Source organism: Phyllostomus discolor, chromosome 13, assembly GCF_004126475.2.
Source record: "Phyllostomus discolor isolate MPI-MPIP mPhyDis1 chromosome 13, mPhyDis1.pri.v3, whole genome shotgun sequence".
Taxonomy (NCBI): domain Eukaryota; kingdom Metazoa; phylum Chordata; class Mammalia; order Chiroptera; family Phyllostomidae; genus Phyllostomus; species Phyllostomus discolor.
In genome coordinates this window covers 19,300,670-19,316,632 of record NC_040915.2, presented here as the reverse complement: position 1 = coordinate 19,316,632, position 15,963 = coordinate 19,300,670, and the positions used below count along the sequence as shown (strand labels likewise).

The window sequence follows — 15,963 nt, the reverse complement described above, 5'->3', positions numbered from 1 at the left end:
GTGGCTTTCCATTATTACGTTTAGTCATACAGGTACTTTAGCTAAAAGAGAAATTGGCAAGAATCCTTTGATCATGTTCATGGGTACACATTGTATTTGATAGTCTCAGTAGTTTTGAGACAGGATAGTAAGAAGCTAAGAAAATTCCTGGGCAAGTGGAATGGGGAAACTGAGTCAAGAAAATTAAACAAGGCCAGACAGTTTGAACAATTAACAGCCTGGGGGTGAAATGGCAAGACCTTTTCTCCCCTAACCAGAGAGTACACAGCCTGCCTGGCTGCAAACCATGGAAGAGAGGAATGCTAATGCAAACGAAGAAGTAAGGAGAGAGAACTTGGGGAGAAGCTGCAGGACTCCCTTTACAGCTCCCCCTCCCCTTACTCCCAAAAGGCACAAAGGCATCTGCGCTCCCCCCAGGTGTTTCCCCCTTCCAGATCCCCACAGTCCCCTGTATAGACTTGCTTCTGAAAGCTCAAGGTAAGGTGGTTGTTAGGATTTTTACCCGCCACCTTCTCAGACTGCTGGCCTCTGATAGTAATAAAAGTGCAGTTAGAATCTAATCCCTGTCTTGGCTTTTTGGCTGAGTGGTGACAGGCAGCACGAGTCCCAGACCTGGTCGCCCTCCAGTTTCAGTCTCTAAGATCTAGTATGCCTAAAGGTAAATCTCTCTTGACGGCTACTGAATCTGCAGCTCTCTCTCTAAGTAATAAAGAACCATGAGTCGTTGATTTTGCGGAGGTCTGATTTCAAAGCCCCAATAATATTAGGGCATGCCAAATAGATCACAAAATGCAGGCAGTTTTGAATATATAAGCATCCTATCCCTTTCAATCAAAGCCAAATACTTGCTTTCTCAATTTACAATCATTCCTTGATAGTAATTATGTCTAATTATGTCATTTCCTGAATCCTGCTGGTAAGGGCCAGCTCTACTTATAAGGAGAGCGGAGGGAAGCCGAAATGTTCAAATGACAAATTTGGGACTGCGTACGTCACATAGTTGAAAGGTCAAAGGACCAGAAGGGATGGTGTTGACCTGAGGATGTGTTCTCTTCCTGCTCCTTCTGTTAGGTCGTTGCCTTTATAACAAGAGTAGATGAAACACAAGAAGCAATGGAAAAAGTTTCTGCCGTATATTAGCTTATTAACAAGTTAGTTGATGAAAAATGTTTAGAGCCAAACTTCACGTTGGCCTTTATGACCTCAGTGTGTGATAGATCTGAGGTAGCTAATTCTCTCACTCATTGGTTGAGCACACACCTACATGGGGCCAGGCATTAGCATAAGGTTAGGAGATGTAACGATCAACAATGATAGGCGGACGGAGGTCTCTGCTCTCCTGAAGCTCCTGGAATTAAATATTTTTCTAAAAAGGAATTAACAGAATTATCCTTGTTTTATGTAATCAGTTGTCTGAAAGACAGGTAATCATTACTATGAAAAGTGTACTAAGTAGGGTTAGACTGAGATTGGAAGTCAGGAAAAGACATCACGAAGAAGAAGCCTGAGAAGCTGGCTCCTCCCTGGCCCCTCCCTTCCCCGCCAGCTACCAGCAGAAATAGTATAACCTGCTCTTTCATTTCCCAGGCCCAGCTGCCACCCTATACTTTTGTTCTCCTGGGAACTGGGCTATGAGTCACACACTTCTGCTTCCCCTGGACATCACCCAAGGTACTACATCAACCCTAACTTGGCAATAAGCCTGGGGAAAGCCTTCTCCCACCCAGCAACTCCTGGGAGCTCGCCTCTTGAGAGCTGCTGGGACGAGAAGAAGGAGGGATCAGACAGAACTTGCCCTCTTTGGGTCACCCGGCAAACTGTGCTCTGGGCTCTGTCATCCTCAGTTTTGTTTTGAGTGACACATTGTCTGCCTATAGAAGACAAACATAATTTCTAAGGACTGAAAAAGATTTTAGATATAATGCAAAACTTGCACCTGGCTAAAATCTCCCAACAACCTCTACAAGAGCAGTCATTAAAACTTCGCTTGAACATTGGTAGGACAGAGACTTGACTCCTTTGCAAAGAAGCTCATTCTCTTAGACTATGCAGTTAGACAAAGCCTCCATCGTTGTAGGTGAGACCTTCTCCCAGATGCTTCTCTGCCAATCTAATTCTCTACCTCAAAGCCACACAGATCAAATCACACTGCATCTCTCTGTCCCTCGATGGGATTTCTCCCTGCTTCTCTCTCCCTCTCTCTCTCTCTCTCTCTCTCTCCCCCCATCCCCCACTCCCTCTCTCATACCATTTTGAGAAATGTAAATAAATTTTGCATTGTTCTGCTTGGGATGTGACTCTTCCTTTAGTCCAGCATCTCCACACTGTAGACACTCCCAGCCCCTTAGTCTCTTAGTAGCCATCTCCATTATCAGACGGACTATGCCCTTATCACAGTACTTGTGTTCAAGTCACCCTTATTTTACTTGATAATGGCCCTGACATTCAAGAGTAATAATGCAAAAAAAGCATGACGTGCTACCTTTAAGTGAAGAGGTGTGTATGTATAGGAAAACATATAATAATACATAGGGTTTAGTATGATCTATGGTTTCAGGGATTCCCTGGGCAGTCTCGGAATACATCTCCTGCAGATGAGAGGGGACTCTTGTACATAAGACACATTGTCACTAATGCTATTTAGAAAGATGAGGAAGCAGAGAGAGCTCAATTCTCCAAGCAAAAGTGATATTCTTTCTAGTGAAGCTCTCCCTAGCTAATCCTAAAGCTTCACACCACAGCAAAAGGGATAGGAAAACAAAGAAGCCTTTGATTTATAGTTCAGATGAGAAGACAAAGTTTCATATGATAGTATACAGACATTTAAGAAATATTCATTCTCTGCATTTTACATCAAAGAGAGGTATGGATAGAGCTGCACACTTTAAAGCTCAAGGTAAAGTGGGAGAAGGAAAAGGTAGGCCAATCTGCAATCATAATACAGCCAAAGAAAAGTTTAAAAGAACAACATGCCATAGAAAAGAACGTGATGAACACTGAAAATGAATATAATTCAAGGAACCATTTTCTATTTCTTTAGTATGTCACCTTATATACATAAGATTTAAACAGATAATTTCAAAACAACTGAAATGCAAAGGAAAATGATGAGAATGCATGCATTTATTAGCTATGGTTATACCCTCATTCTACAGTTTGCACAGCATTTTATTGTGCTCTTAGTGTGCTTCTTGGCTGTCTGTAGGAGCTCTTCATGTATGTCTGCTATGAGCCATTTGTTGGACATCTGTATTGGAAACATCTTCTTCTAGTTGGTGGCTTACCTCCTACTCTATGAATGATATATTGTGACCAACTGAAGTTCTAAATTTTAATATTAAGCAGCTTCTCCTATTTTTATTGATACTTAGTGATTTTTTGCTATTTTTAAGCAATATTTGCATACTCTAAGTTTATGAAAATATATTTCCTCCTGAAAGACTTTTTGAATTGGCTTTTGAACATCAGTTGAAATTGAGTTAAGATTTATTTACACTTTTCTGTGTAAATGCCATAGAATCAGCAAAATTGAATGAAGAGAACATCCTTTTGTAAGTTATTACAGTTCCTTTTGTCATAAATCAAGTGACCATGTGTGTGGGTCTGTCTCTGAACTGTGAATGCCATTCCACTGATCTCTTTGTCTGTCTTTGCACCAATATATTTTCCTTATTGTTACTGTTTGAGAATGAGTCTTGTTACCTTGTAGTGTGAGTCCTCCAGCTTTGTTCTTGCTCAAGATTATCTTGTCTGTTCTTTATTCTTATTAGAGTTTCATACAAATGTGCAAGTTATACTGTTAGTTTCTCTAAAAGCTATTAGTGATTTAAGTAAGATTTTATTGAATCTATAAAACAATTTATTTATTTTTTTGGAAGTCCACTTTCTTTCATGTACAAAAATGTATGAGTAGAAACAAAAGCAAGTTAAACATTATGGCATACGTTTACACCACTATCTAGCTCTTCATATCTACTTTACTACTCAAACATTGGAAAGCAGGTGGCAATTGAGGGATTGGGAAAGATAAACAACAACAACAAAAACACTTTCCTACTGTGTTTATTCTGGGCTGTGCAGAGCTGTGCTCCCAGAGATGGCTTCCATCACTTCTCCATTGTGCAGGGACTCAGCTGTGCGTAAAGTTGAACCCGCTCAAAAGCTGAGGGAGACTAGAAATGATGGGTCACATCCTGGTGCGTCCTCAGACAATTCAAACCATGGTGCCGCTACCAGCTTGTACTTTTTAGGGACAGCAAACAACACTTTCTCTTGAAGTTGAACCAAAAAATTCTTATGTGCCTTCAGTTTTTGTGCAGGAGTATATGGATACTGAGGAGACTCAAAATTTGGTCCCCACCAGTTACTGATGCAGTTGTCCATGACCCAGTCTTGCAGGAGACGGCTTGGTATCTCCATCCTTAAGCAGTTTAGTCCTTCAACTTCATCTCTGGATGAAGTTCACCACCAGGGAGTTTGAAGAAAGTCGTGCCCAGCTGCAGCAGTAGCGCAGGGGTAGCCGGTGCTCATGTATGATCAGAACCCCATCTGCAGTCCTCCTCATTCCAGCTCTATCAAATTCTCCCTCGTGCATTGAAATCTGGCTGCAACCGAGCTGTCCTTCTCACAAAGGGGCTCTTTGGTACAAAAGTAGAATTGGTGAGAGGGTACAGGTTGACTGTGCGCTCCAAGGGGAGGGGGCTTGGTCTGCTGAATGTCCTTGTTGCCCAGCTGGTTGATATGGGGTGGCCAGCAGGTCTGCAAAGGACTGGGCGGCACCACGGACAGATGGACGAGCACTGGAGGCGAGCGGAGGGGAGAGGCAGGGAAGGAACGGGAAGTCCCCCGGTGCAGGCCGCGGTCCTCTGCGTCCCACTCAGCAGCCGCCGCCCATCATTAAAAAGCGAGCGCAGGAGGAGGTGTACGCATGCTGGAAGTGCATCCAGAGCCTCCACCACAATTTAGAGGGAATGCACCCCTTTGTGCAACACTGAATTTTTTAACTGATGCATGGATACATATTTCCATGTTTTAGGATTTTTTAAAAAGCTCGATTAATATTTTGTAACATTCAAGGTAGAGATTGTACATACCTTTTGTTAAAGTTGCTTTTCTGTATACATTTTATATTTTATATTCTAGGAAATAAAAATGTTTAAATACATTTTATTTCAATTTATTTATTGTACCCATTCACAATAAAATTTCTTCTTAATTTGCATATTGATCTATATTCTGTAAGCTCTCACTTCAAAAGCACCATGTACAGTATGATTCTGTTTCTATATCATCTATGTCCCATTCTCAATACATGCACTTAGTCACTAAGAGAGATGGAGAAGAAGAGAAAGATTTCAGGGAAGATTTCGATCAAAATTTAATGACAGTAAGTCTTGGTTGTAATGTTTTGCATAATTTCATTTTTTAATTTAAATTTACTTTTCTGTTTTTTAAAATTCTTCTGAAAGAGTAGATACTACTTTTTCTAAGTAAAATAACATTGAAATACAAATTAAGTATAAAAATTAACCATGGTGTAGTTTTGTCTGACTGTTTGCATGTTATTTCAATGAACCTCTTTGGCTGCCTACACAGAATTTTTATTTGGAAAATATACGGTAAACAATTTACTCACTCTGTCTCTTTGAATTGATTCATTTTCTTTGGGCAAAAAGCATCTAAAAAAAGAAAACAAGGGGCTTCATAGAATATATAACAGTAATGCTTAGCCCACCAGTTGGATGGAAACACTTCCCAGCTCTCATCCCATGTGAGACCTGAGCAAGAGTATTAGGAGATGCCATCTTCCTGACAAGAAGAAACGTAACATCAGAAAGTGCCAAAATCTCTCTCTATCTCGAAGTCTTCCCCTTTTGGGGTTCAGAAATGGGGATTCATAGTGGGCAATGAAAGAGGGTCCTCTGGCTTCTACTTAAGGTTTTCCCCATATGTTACTCACCAGGATGTCCCTATTTAAACTGTTTTTGGAGCTTCACTTCTTTAACATCATGTATGTGTTATTATCATAGTCATTTTAAGTGATGAGAAATCCACAGCCCAGAAAGCATTAGAAACTTGCTCAAGATTACATTGTTGGTGTAGGAGAAATAGGCCCTACATCTGGGCAAAGTTAATGGTTTAAACAGCTGTGCTTTACTGCCATCTTGTGGGCAAATACGGTTGGTTACAAGTCCTAGGGGAGCTCACCATGGTTGAAGTTGGGCTTCCAGGAGCGCTTACAGCACATGAATCAAGTGTCTTATAAGTCATACTAACATGCTTGCATTATAACTCACAAAGTAGGGCACTATCAGACTATTTAAACAGATCCTATTTTAATGATACTATAATGGAGAAAAGATTATGGTTGGAAGAATAAAATGGAGGCTGAGATAACAGTTAAGAAGAATAATAACATTAAAGCGTGGTGAAGACTTGGACTAAATCCATGTTAATGAGTTTAATTTATATTTAAGATAAAATAAGAACTTTATATAGAGAGAAATTATTGATATTAATTTTGAACAAAAAGGACTCAGAGGGAATAGTGACATTGACTTTCACTAAATCAAAACACGCAGGAGCACATGTAGAAGGAAGACATAGCATTTATGTTTGTAGATTGATCTTAAAGATTCTGTGAGCCATTGAAGTTAAAGTGTCTGGTATCTGATACTACAAGGCTGGCACGGTCTCATCATGGGGACACGTGAGCTATACATATACAGGCAACAGAGTAAGTACAATCATGAGTGGGATTCTCAAACAGGGAAATAGGATGGAGGAAGAGAAGATAGCAATAAAAATGCTTGTGACTGATCAATAATTAGAAAATAAAAAATCAGGGGAACCAGACAGAGAAACTGCAAAATTCAAAACACCTTCCAAAGAGGGAGAGGGCGGGGGAGAGAGAGATGGAATAGGGGAGAGAGGAAGAGAAGGACGGAGGGAAAAGGAGAAAGAGACGGAGTGAGGGAGAGAGCACACAGGTGGTGGCTGACAAAGCCTGAACACTCAGAAGGAAGCTCCTGTTACGCTGGCTGTGGTAGGATGTGTGTAGACATGATCAGCTTTTAGGGTTAGGAGAAAGTAGATCATGTGTAGACATGATCAGCTGAAAGGTGGGGAGTCTTGCATCTAGATAAATAGGCTAACCTATTTTCTTTCTTAGCCAATGTATGCTATCAAATGACAGACAAAAATATTAGTATGAAAGTCTTTTTTCCTGTTGTGGCTAGCAAATTTAAGTAACTATTATCTACTGAAAAAATTGCATTATTACAGAGCACAAGCCTTATCATCTGGAATTCTTAGAAAGTTAGAAGAACAACATTGTAATCTAGCCTGGACTTGAGCAGGTATTAGAGGAAACTATGACGACCACTGTCCCTCGGTATCCAGGGAAAGTGGGTTCCAGGCTACCCTGCTGACACCGAAGTCCGCAGACGCTCAGGTCCCTGACGTGAAATGGCATGTATTTGCATATAACCTACCCACATCATCCTGTGCACTTTAAAACATCTCTAGATTACGTACAACACCTAACACAAGGTAAATACCATGTAAATAGTTGTTATACAGCATCGTTTAGGAAAATCATGGCAAGAGAAAATTATCTATACATGTTTGGCACAGAGGTAACCATCGTAGGCCCAACTACATATTGAACACATCAGCAACCATATAACATCTTAAAAATATTTTTGATCTGTGGTTGTTGGTTGAATCATGAGTAATTATTCAGCTACTACTGGGGGTACCTGGGGATACCTGGGGATATAGAGGGCTGGACTGTACACTGACAGAATAAACATAAAAGTGCCTTTCACTTTCAGATAATACGGAGTAAGAGAAACCGGATATACCTCCTACCTAAAAAGACAACACAAATCAGAAAAAGACTATATGAAACCTTGGCACTAGATATCAGGCAATGAAAGACTGATGAGTAATTAGAGGTAAAGATGGTGAGATCTATGACTGGCCTTGGTTTCTGGGTGGCGAGAGATTTCAGAAACAGGAAAGAGGAATTCAGACGGAGAGGGTGGATTTTCTGAATTGAAGAGAGTGCTCAGAGGAGAGAGAGCACAGTGGCTCTAGTCTGCAGGACGACAGCACTGGAGAGCTGGACAGAAGGCTCCGCAGTTTACAGATCAGTGCTTGTGCATGAGGAAGCCACCCGAGGCCAAGAAAGAACCACAGGAGAGGATCCGACATGACAGGGCCCTGCTCTCATACAGAACTGGTATCCTATTGGCCAGACTAGCAAACGCTGTAACTCATGGAGTACTGAGTAAGGTACTCAGAGGGTCTCACCTCAGTCATGAGGAACAATTGGCCCACTGGTGAATACCACACTGGTTTGACCTGACCAGCCTTAAAAGCAGTCCTCCAGCAGATCGGACCATTTCCACGTAATTGGCTGTGTCTCAGAACAAAGCTTGAGAATTTCTAGAAACACAAAACTATTCAGAAGCAAGCAAGGTAAAATTCATACTGTCTAGCATCCTAAGATATGATCCATCATGAGAAGAAAATCAAACAACCCAAACCAGCCTAGAATGGACAGATATTAGAACTAGCAGATCAAGTCATAAAATAATGATTAAAACTATATTCTAGTTATAACTTTTTTAAAAAGTTAGAAATATGGAAGATACAAATCAAACTTGTAGAGATGAAATGAAAAGGTTTGAAGTGAAAATAAAATCTACCGAATGACACTGATAGCAGATTAATTACGGCAGAAGAAAGGATTTGTGAGCAGGAAGTGCAAGCCCTCACGGTGGACAACAGGCCTCCCTGGCGTTGCTGGGGTTGCTGCTGGGCCAGGACTTGGAGAGAGGACACGCCGTAAAGAGAGGGGATATTTACTTTTCCCCAGAGCTTTTTGCTTTTCTTATTTTAAAGATGATAGACTAAAGGGTATTTAATTTTAGTGGAACCACGTGTCCACCATGCTATTGGCATGGCAACAAAGGTCAAAGAGCTAACGGGACAGCTAAAGTCCCCAACTGTAGACTTACAGGACAGGGAGAGGCAGAAGTGGCTGTTTCCCGAGCCAGCAGGGAGCCAGCTGCTGCGGGGGAGAGAGCATGTTAGTATATACTGGTCGTCTGTCCAAATTAGAAAACAGACACACACTCACATGCATGTAACCCAAAAAAGAACATGTGTCAGAGGTTAAAATTTGTCCACAGAATTGAAGAAAAGACTGAGGCCCACAGGGACATCCGTGGATACCACAGACACGGGCCTCCTGCTGTGGGGAAGAGCAGAGCCAGCGGAGATGCTGGGCTGCGTTGATCTAAGGCAGACATGTGTAAATGCCTCTGTCTCAGGGCCGAGTCTCAAAGTGAGGTTGTTCAATGAGGAGGCTGCAGAACGTGGGCAAAAGGCATGGCCAGGAAGTGCACGGTGCTCCAGAGTTCCTGTTAGCTGGTTTTTGAAATGCCAAAGGAATATGGAAGAAAATTCTGTCATGTTTCTTGGAAGACACCTGGGGCCTTTACAGAGGAGAACCCACTGTTTACACTGTTTACAGCACCAGAGAGCTGATTGATCCCAGCGTCTTGGATCCTGGGCTCAAATGCTTAATTTGTTCTGCTTCTGAGACTTGAGACACAGATACAAAACCCAAGTGAAATCAGACTTTCAGAAAAGTTTATTAGGGAGAATAGGGAAGGCAGTGAGGGAGGAGACCTACAGAAGGGAGCTTCAGCTGTCCTATACAAGCTGTGGGGGGCCGGCTCTCTGGCACTAAGAACGCATGTGAGGAGGAAAGGGGGACAGCGGGGTTGCAAGAGGAGAAGATATCTCTCCTTTCTCATCCATGTCTGCTTGGCTGGCCTGCTCCATCATGTAGAAACCTAACTTTCCCATGCCATTTCCTGAGGAAAGAGTAAGAATAAATATTTCATTAAACAATAGAACATCAGAGCCACCAATCTACTTGAGAATTATCTACGGTCCGTATTTTATACCTGAGGAAACTTAGCGCCAGAACAAAAGGGGGAATGCACTAAAGACAAAAGCCAGGTTATTAGATCCCCTACCTAGTTTTCCTTTCGTGATCCTAAGATAACACTGCAGATAGTATGACCTATGCTACAATCTCTCTGAAAATAGGCTCCGGAGTCACTCCTGAGCTTGTGATAGAGGAGGCATGTGAATCCTCATCTTATCTGTCAAATACTCTCACATTTAAGCTGAATTACTTATTAGTGGGGATGACCTGGGGTTTACACACTCCAGTCACTGCTCCTTGCACAAAATTACAAAATAATTGTTGGGTGAGGGGCTCCAGTCTGAAGTCATGGGGATAATTTTTCTCCCTGTGAACTGTACTGGTTTCTACAGAGATCAAACTTGAAGCCACTTTTCTGTATGATCTGTGTATCTGATCACTGAGAATCATGTCAAAGGAACCTCTGTTTCAAGCACATTCTGACACAGAGGTTGAAGAGAGCTAAGAGTCAAAACCACAGTTTGTCATAAAATCAAAGAATTTTAGGACTTGAGGAGTATTGAAGCTTCAAGTGAAAATCCATCAGCTGGCATGGGGGAAAGCAAGGGCTCAGAGAGAAGAAAGGCTTTGACCGGCACCACTGGGCACAACGAGTGCGCTTTGTACCCGGATGGACTTGGTATGATCACAGGCTCTTCTCAGGGAGCGCTGATCAGTATCTGTGCAAACTGGAACCAATTCCTGGCCTCAAGGCTGATGCCCTTGGCAGAGAAGGTCGATAGTAATTCCTATGGGCTGAGCTTCTTTGTTATTCTCTTCCCACCCCTGCCCCTGCCCCCAAATAGTACTCACAAGCTTTCAATGCACAGGGTGCAGGATTGTCGTAAGTCACCATATTGGTGCCACAGATCGGCTGATAGATACGGATGCAGGGGTTCACTGTTACTCTGAACAAGCTGACGTCTTCCTTCCTATACGGACATTTCACCTGAAATTGAGTTGGAAAGAATGATGTGATGAGAATCATGCTCACAGCCAGGTAGCTCCCCTCTGGACTTCATTAGGAAACTCTACACACAGCCAGGATCCTATCCAAGTCTCCCAGAAACTCTCACAGCTCCCCCTCTCCACGAAACAATGGAACCAGAACCTACATATATCCCCTCTGATAGCAACAGGAAATCTCCTGAGAGTTAGAGAGAACAGAGGGCTGCTATGCTGGAGAGGGAAAAGGAAGAGTGGATAAATAAAATTTATCTGGGTCATTTAGCTTCTCTCGCAATCTCCTTTGTTCCCAGACTATCAGATCTGGGAATGTATTCTCAGAGATTCTCTATGCCAACTCTGCTAAAGGAACTGAAGCCTGTAATTGGAAAAGGTGCTTTACTGAAATCCATATGCCTTGACTTCAAATAGTTATCACACTTTTTGTATTCACTCGCAAAATCCCCAAGCCGATTCTTAAAGCTGTGAACTATGGGGATCATTGAGAACAACTCCCCGGTTTTGTAGGGAAAGATGAAAACAAGAGGAGGGACATGTGTCATCAGGGATTGGAACCCCTGTCTACTTGCAAGGCTGGTGTCAGTGGTGGCTTGAGGCAGTGACTCTGAGACAAGGGCTTGAGGCTGGTGTCTCAGGGGCTCTACGAGAGCCATAGATAAATTACCTCTGGTACAAGGTGGGACGGAATTTTGGCTTAACATTTACAGAAAGGGGAATCATATGTGAGCATAGAAACTCTTCGTCCTTCCTTCCTTATCTACCCACCACCTCCACCCTGGCCAGGCCGCCGGCATCTGCCTCCTGCATCTGTCACCCAACTGGTTCCTCCACTTCCTCTTTTCCCCACGCCGTCTAGTTTCCATAGTTTAAACATCAATGGAATCATTTCATTCTGTTGATTATGATCCTTTAGTTGCACCTCATTTCACATTTAAAAGAAGTGTTCTTAATATGGGATAGAGGACCCCATGTGATATGGACCCTCCCAACACTTCCAACCTTGCCTTATACCGCCTTGCTCTTTGCCTTTTTGGTTTGCTCCCCGCCCTCAAATGCTCCCTGTTTCCTCCATCTAGGGGCTTATGGTTTGTCCTGACCACGCCCCCTCAAACCTACTCTTTTTTCTCTGAAGCTAAACTCATTTTACCTTCAGAACTCTGGTTAGAACCTACTGTCTCAGAGATACTTCTTCGAATACAATCCCAACCCTTCATTCTTTCTTTTCATGCCTCTAACCAGTGTGTCATAAAGCATTTGTGTAATGATTTCACTAATTCCACACCCACAAAAGATTCGAAGTCCATAACAGCAAGGCCTGTGTCTGATTAGACTACTACTATGTGCCCAGCCCATATATTGACCCTTCATTGCATAAATATTTGTGACCTGAATGAGATATAAAATAGCTTAATATGGAGTAAGCAAAGAAAAAAGCAAGAACAGCTAGCATCATTGTCTATAAACATAGCTTCTTTTTTTTTCTCTTCTGAAGAGAGTGCTCCCTGGGGGAGGGGCTCACCTCCTGCTGTGAGAGTAGCACCTGCTGCACCCTTCACACTCCGCTCCCTGTCACCCAGGTGTTCAGTTGGTGACTCAAGCAGGTAGTCTTCCTTTCCACTCTCCACCTGGGTGACTCCTCGAGGCCCCAGCTGAGACGTCCCCATGCCAGAGAGACCATCACGAATCACATTGTTTATAGTAGTATCTCTACTCCTAATAGCTCTTCTCGATCATACCCTCCTACTTCTTTTATGTATAGAATATACTACAGATAACTATTGTCCTTTTCCTTTTTTCTGGCTCTTTGGAAGCTTCATGAGAGAAGGGAATATGTCTGTTTTCCTCATTGTTGCATAGCACAGAATGGAAGTAAGTCTTCCCCAAAGAAAATAAGAATGAGTAAGATTCACTTAGGGGTTGGTGGGCAAGGGGAGAGCTGCTCCTGCGGGCAGTTTTGGAGAGGAAGCTGCTGGGACTGAACTCTGAGGCCGGAGGATGAGCTGGGACGTGTTCTGCAGAGCCTTGCTGGAGCCCCAGCCTCTAGCAGCTTCTGCACTCTGACCTAGGGGTCCCTTGATGGCCAGGTTCCCCTCAAGGGGCCTTTCTCACCAGTCAGCTCATAAGTGACTTTTTTAAAGAAGTAAAACTCAAGATTTATAAATCTTGACACAAAAATTTTAAACTGCAAAAACTCATAAAGTGAAGGAGTTTTTGCAGTTTAATCCACAAATCTACAATTAAAAAAATAGTCATCTCTCATCACCTCGCTTATCAAATGTTCATTTTTCTCACAATATATTTACTGCTCAGAAGAGACTGTAAACACAAGCTGAGGCTCTGTTCAGGGATTTCCCGTTCCTTCACATGTTCCTCAGTCCATGTCTCAGATACTTCCTGCTCACAACTCACAGAGGCATTCTTGCACGCCTCGGAGCATTTGGGAAAATTCCCTCCCCCAAACTGAGCTCCTTGAGAGCAAACACTGTGTTAGGCCCTAGTATGTGGGCTCTTATGACAGTGCCCTGCCCTTGGCCATCATCGGCACTCATAGACAGTTCCCAGGTGCCAAGGAGGGTTCTGGGATGTACCTACAACCACAGCTCAGCTGGGCCCCCAGTTTGGAACATTTTCCTCTGGGCTCCCCTACCTGCAGGGTACCTGTCACATTCATACGATTGGTTTTCGAAGAATACTGTAGATGATTTTGCTGTAGGGAGGCTCTGAAATAGCAATTCCAAAGAAAACTCTGATTAAGACCTTGGACCTGGCAAACCTAGTAGAACATTACCTTAAATTTTCCATGTGGTGGCCACCATTGCTGAGGGCCTGAAACTAAAACCTAACTGAAGGTAGTTACAGAATCTAATGGCTGATAAATCATAGCTTAATATTTTGGTTGATTAATAATTCTTAATCTGGAATAAAAAAATGTCTAAATCATTACCAAGAAGACTTGCAATCATTAAAACATTTTTTCATTTTTCCATGTATTCGCTTATTTTTTTCAATATGCTGAACAACCCTTCTCTTCCTGATAAGTAATCAGCAGAGGACTGTGGAGATGCATCTGTGGTCTCTTAACCTACCAGTGCAGTATGTCAAATTACTTTCTGAAGAACAGTAACTAGCCTAGGCTGGAGCGGTCTCAGAACTGGCAGCCCATACATGAAAGAAATTCAGAAAGGCTAGAACTTTGAAGAGACCTTTTAGCCCAATCCCCCTATTCCTTCCTATAAGAAAGGAAAGACCCTTGCTTATGAAATGCCCAGAAATTCATGGCAGATATGTGAAAAATCAAGCCCCCTGGTCCTTGAAGCTAGGGGACATTATGACTCTCTACATGACTCTTCTCTAAAAGAGAATACAAAAGATAACAACCCGTTCAAATACACGGCAAAGTATTTTCAACAGCTCTGACCTTCTGAGATGCACTGTGGTGCAGGCAGGCTGCCAATCACTTCCCATGTCTCCTCACTGAGTCAGCTAAGCTGCCTGGTCCCCATGAACTAAGTCTCATAATCTGCATTAATAGATGGAAAAACCAAGGTGCCTGCCCACTGGCCCAGCACCTTCTTATTTTTTTTACCACATCCCATTGCCTCTCTCTCTCTAGCTACAGATACCTATTGTAGATACAGTAAAACAGCACACTTAAATAAATAAATAAGAATGTCAAAGCATTCAATTTCAGATCACAATGTTAGAGCCCAAAAATCCACCTTGAGTGCCTGCCAGAACCAGCCAAATCACTCACCAGACGGTGACACCCAGTGGATCAGGAGGAAGAACAAAAACCATCAGAGTACTGGGAACAGTGTAGCCATTTGTCCTCCGGGTGAATTCTTAAAATGAGGCTCTGAGGTGCTGTCTCAGGACATTGCCCTGTAGTGCAATCACCAGAGCAGATATCAGCAGACTAGGAAGACCACCTATGAAGCGGAGACCCCTCTCTAGTCTGCCCGTGGTGAATTCTGCAGACTGCACTTGGAATGCTTCATTCCACCCTTTCCTCAGAGCAAATGCCCAGGTCAGTCATAAATAGACGTGGGGATCCCAGTGGCAGATCTGTGACTACTCAGAAGACAGAAGGAAATCAGCAGCCACCCTTTGGGCATAATTGTATTATTTTAGTATGGAGGTATTTTAGGTTGCTGTCTTGAAAAGGCAGCTGTTTACTGGAAGACTCACCCAATCTTTCCTTTCTCTTTCTTTCTTTCTTTCTTTCTTTCTTTCTTTCTTTCTTTCTTTCTTTCTTTCTTTCTTTCTTTCTTTCTTTCTTTCTTTCTTCCTTCCTTCCTTCCTTCCTTCCTTCCTTCCTTCCTTCCTTCCTTCCTTCCTTCCTTCCTTCCTTTCTTTTTTCTTTCTTTCTTTCTTTGAAGAATCTACAGAGAACATGATGAGGCTACTTGGGGCTTCTAGACAACAAGCACTTCTCAACTGAGAAAGCAAGTCTGTACTTGTTCATGAAACAGAGACTATCTCTTTGGATTAAGACAAAGATGTCTCAGAGTATTCCAGGCATACTCGGCTATGCTGGGAATCTTCTGACTGGTAATGCTAGACTCTCTTGAGGCATTCTCAGAAAGTCCATAGGGAGATAAACCATTTCCTATCACCTCACAGGGGCCCCAAAGCCATCTTCACCCAGACACAGAAAGGGAGACAGACATCTGTGAGCAAATCTTCTTTCCTGCAGCAGCCTTTCCAACCCTGGAGAACCGTGTATGCAGGTCCCAGAGCCAGATCCGGGACCACACTGAACTCTCCCGTCTCCCTAGTCCTCCCTGTGTCCTTTAGGCCTTTACCTCTGCTCTGTAGCGTATGGCAACAGGGGATTTACATCAACATTCGCTGCTGTGCTGCAATGTCTCCTCAGCACTCCACTCCCCGGGATGGTTGGAAGAACTGCTTACCCTGCCTGCTCCTGAGACAATGTAGGACACCACATTTTTGTTAGGTGCACCCCCATCTCCTCCTGACACCTTCCCTGC

General features: G+C 42.8%; 1 pseudogene; it reads right to left on the bottom strand.

Moving 5' to 3' along the window:
• Positions 1–3,858: 3,858 nt before the first annotated feature.
• Positions 3,859–12,636, bottom strand: LOC114510302 (annotated as a pseudogene).
• Between the last annotated feature and the right edge of the window lie 3,327 nt (positions 12,637–15,963).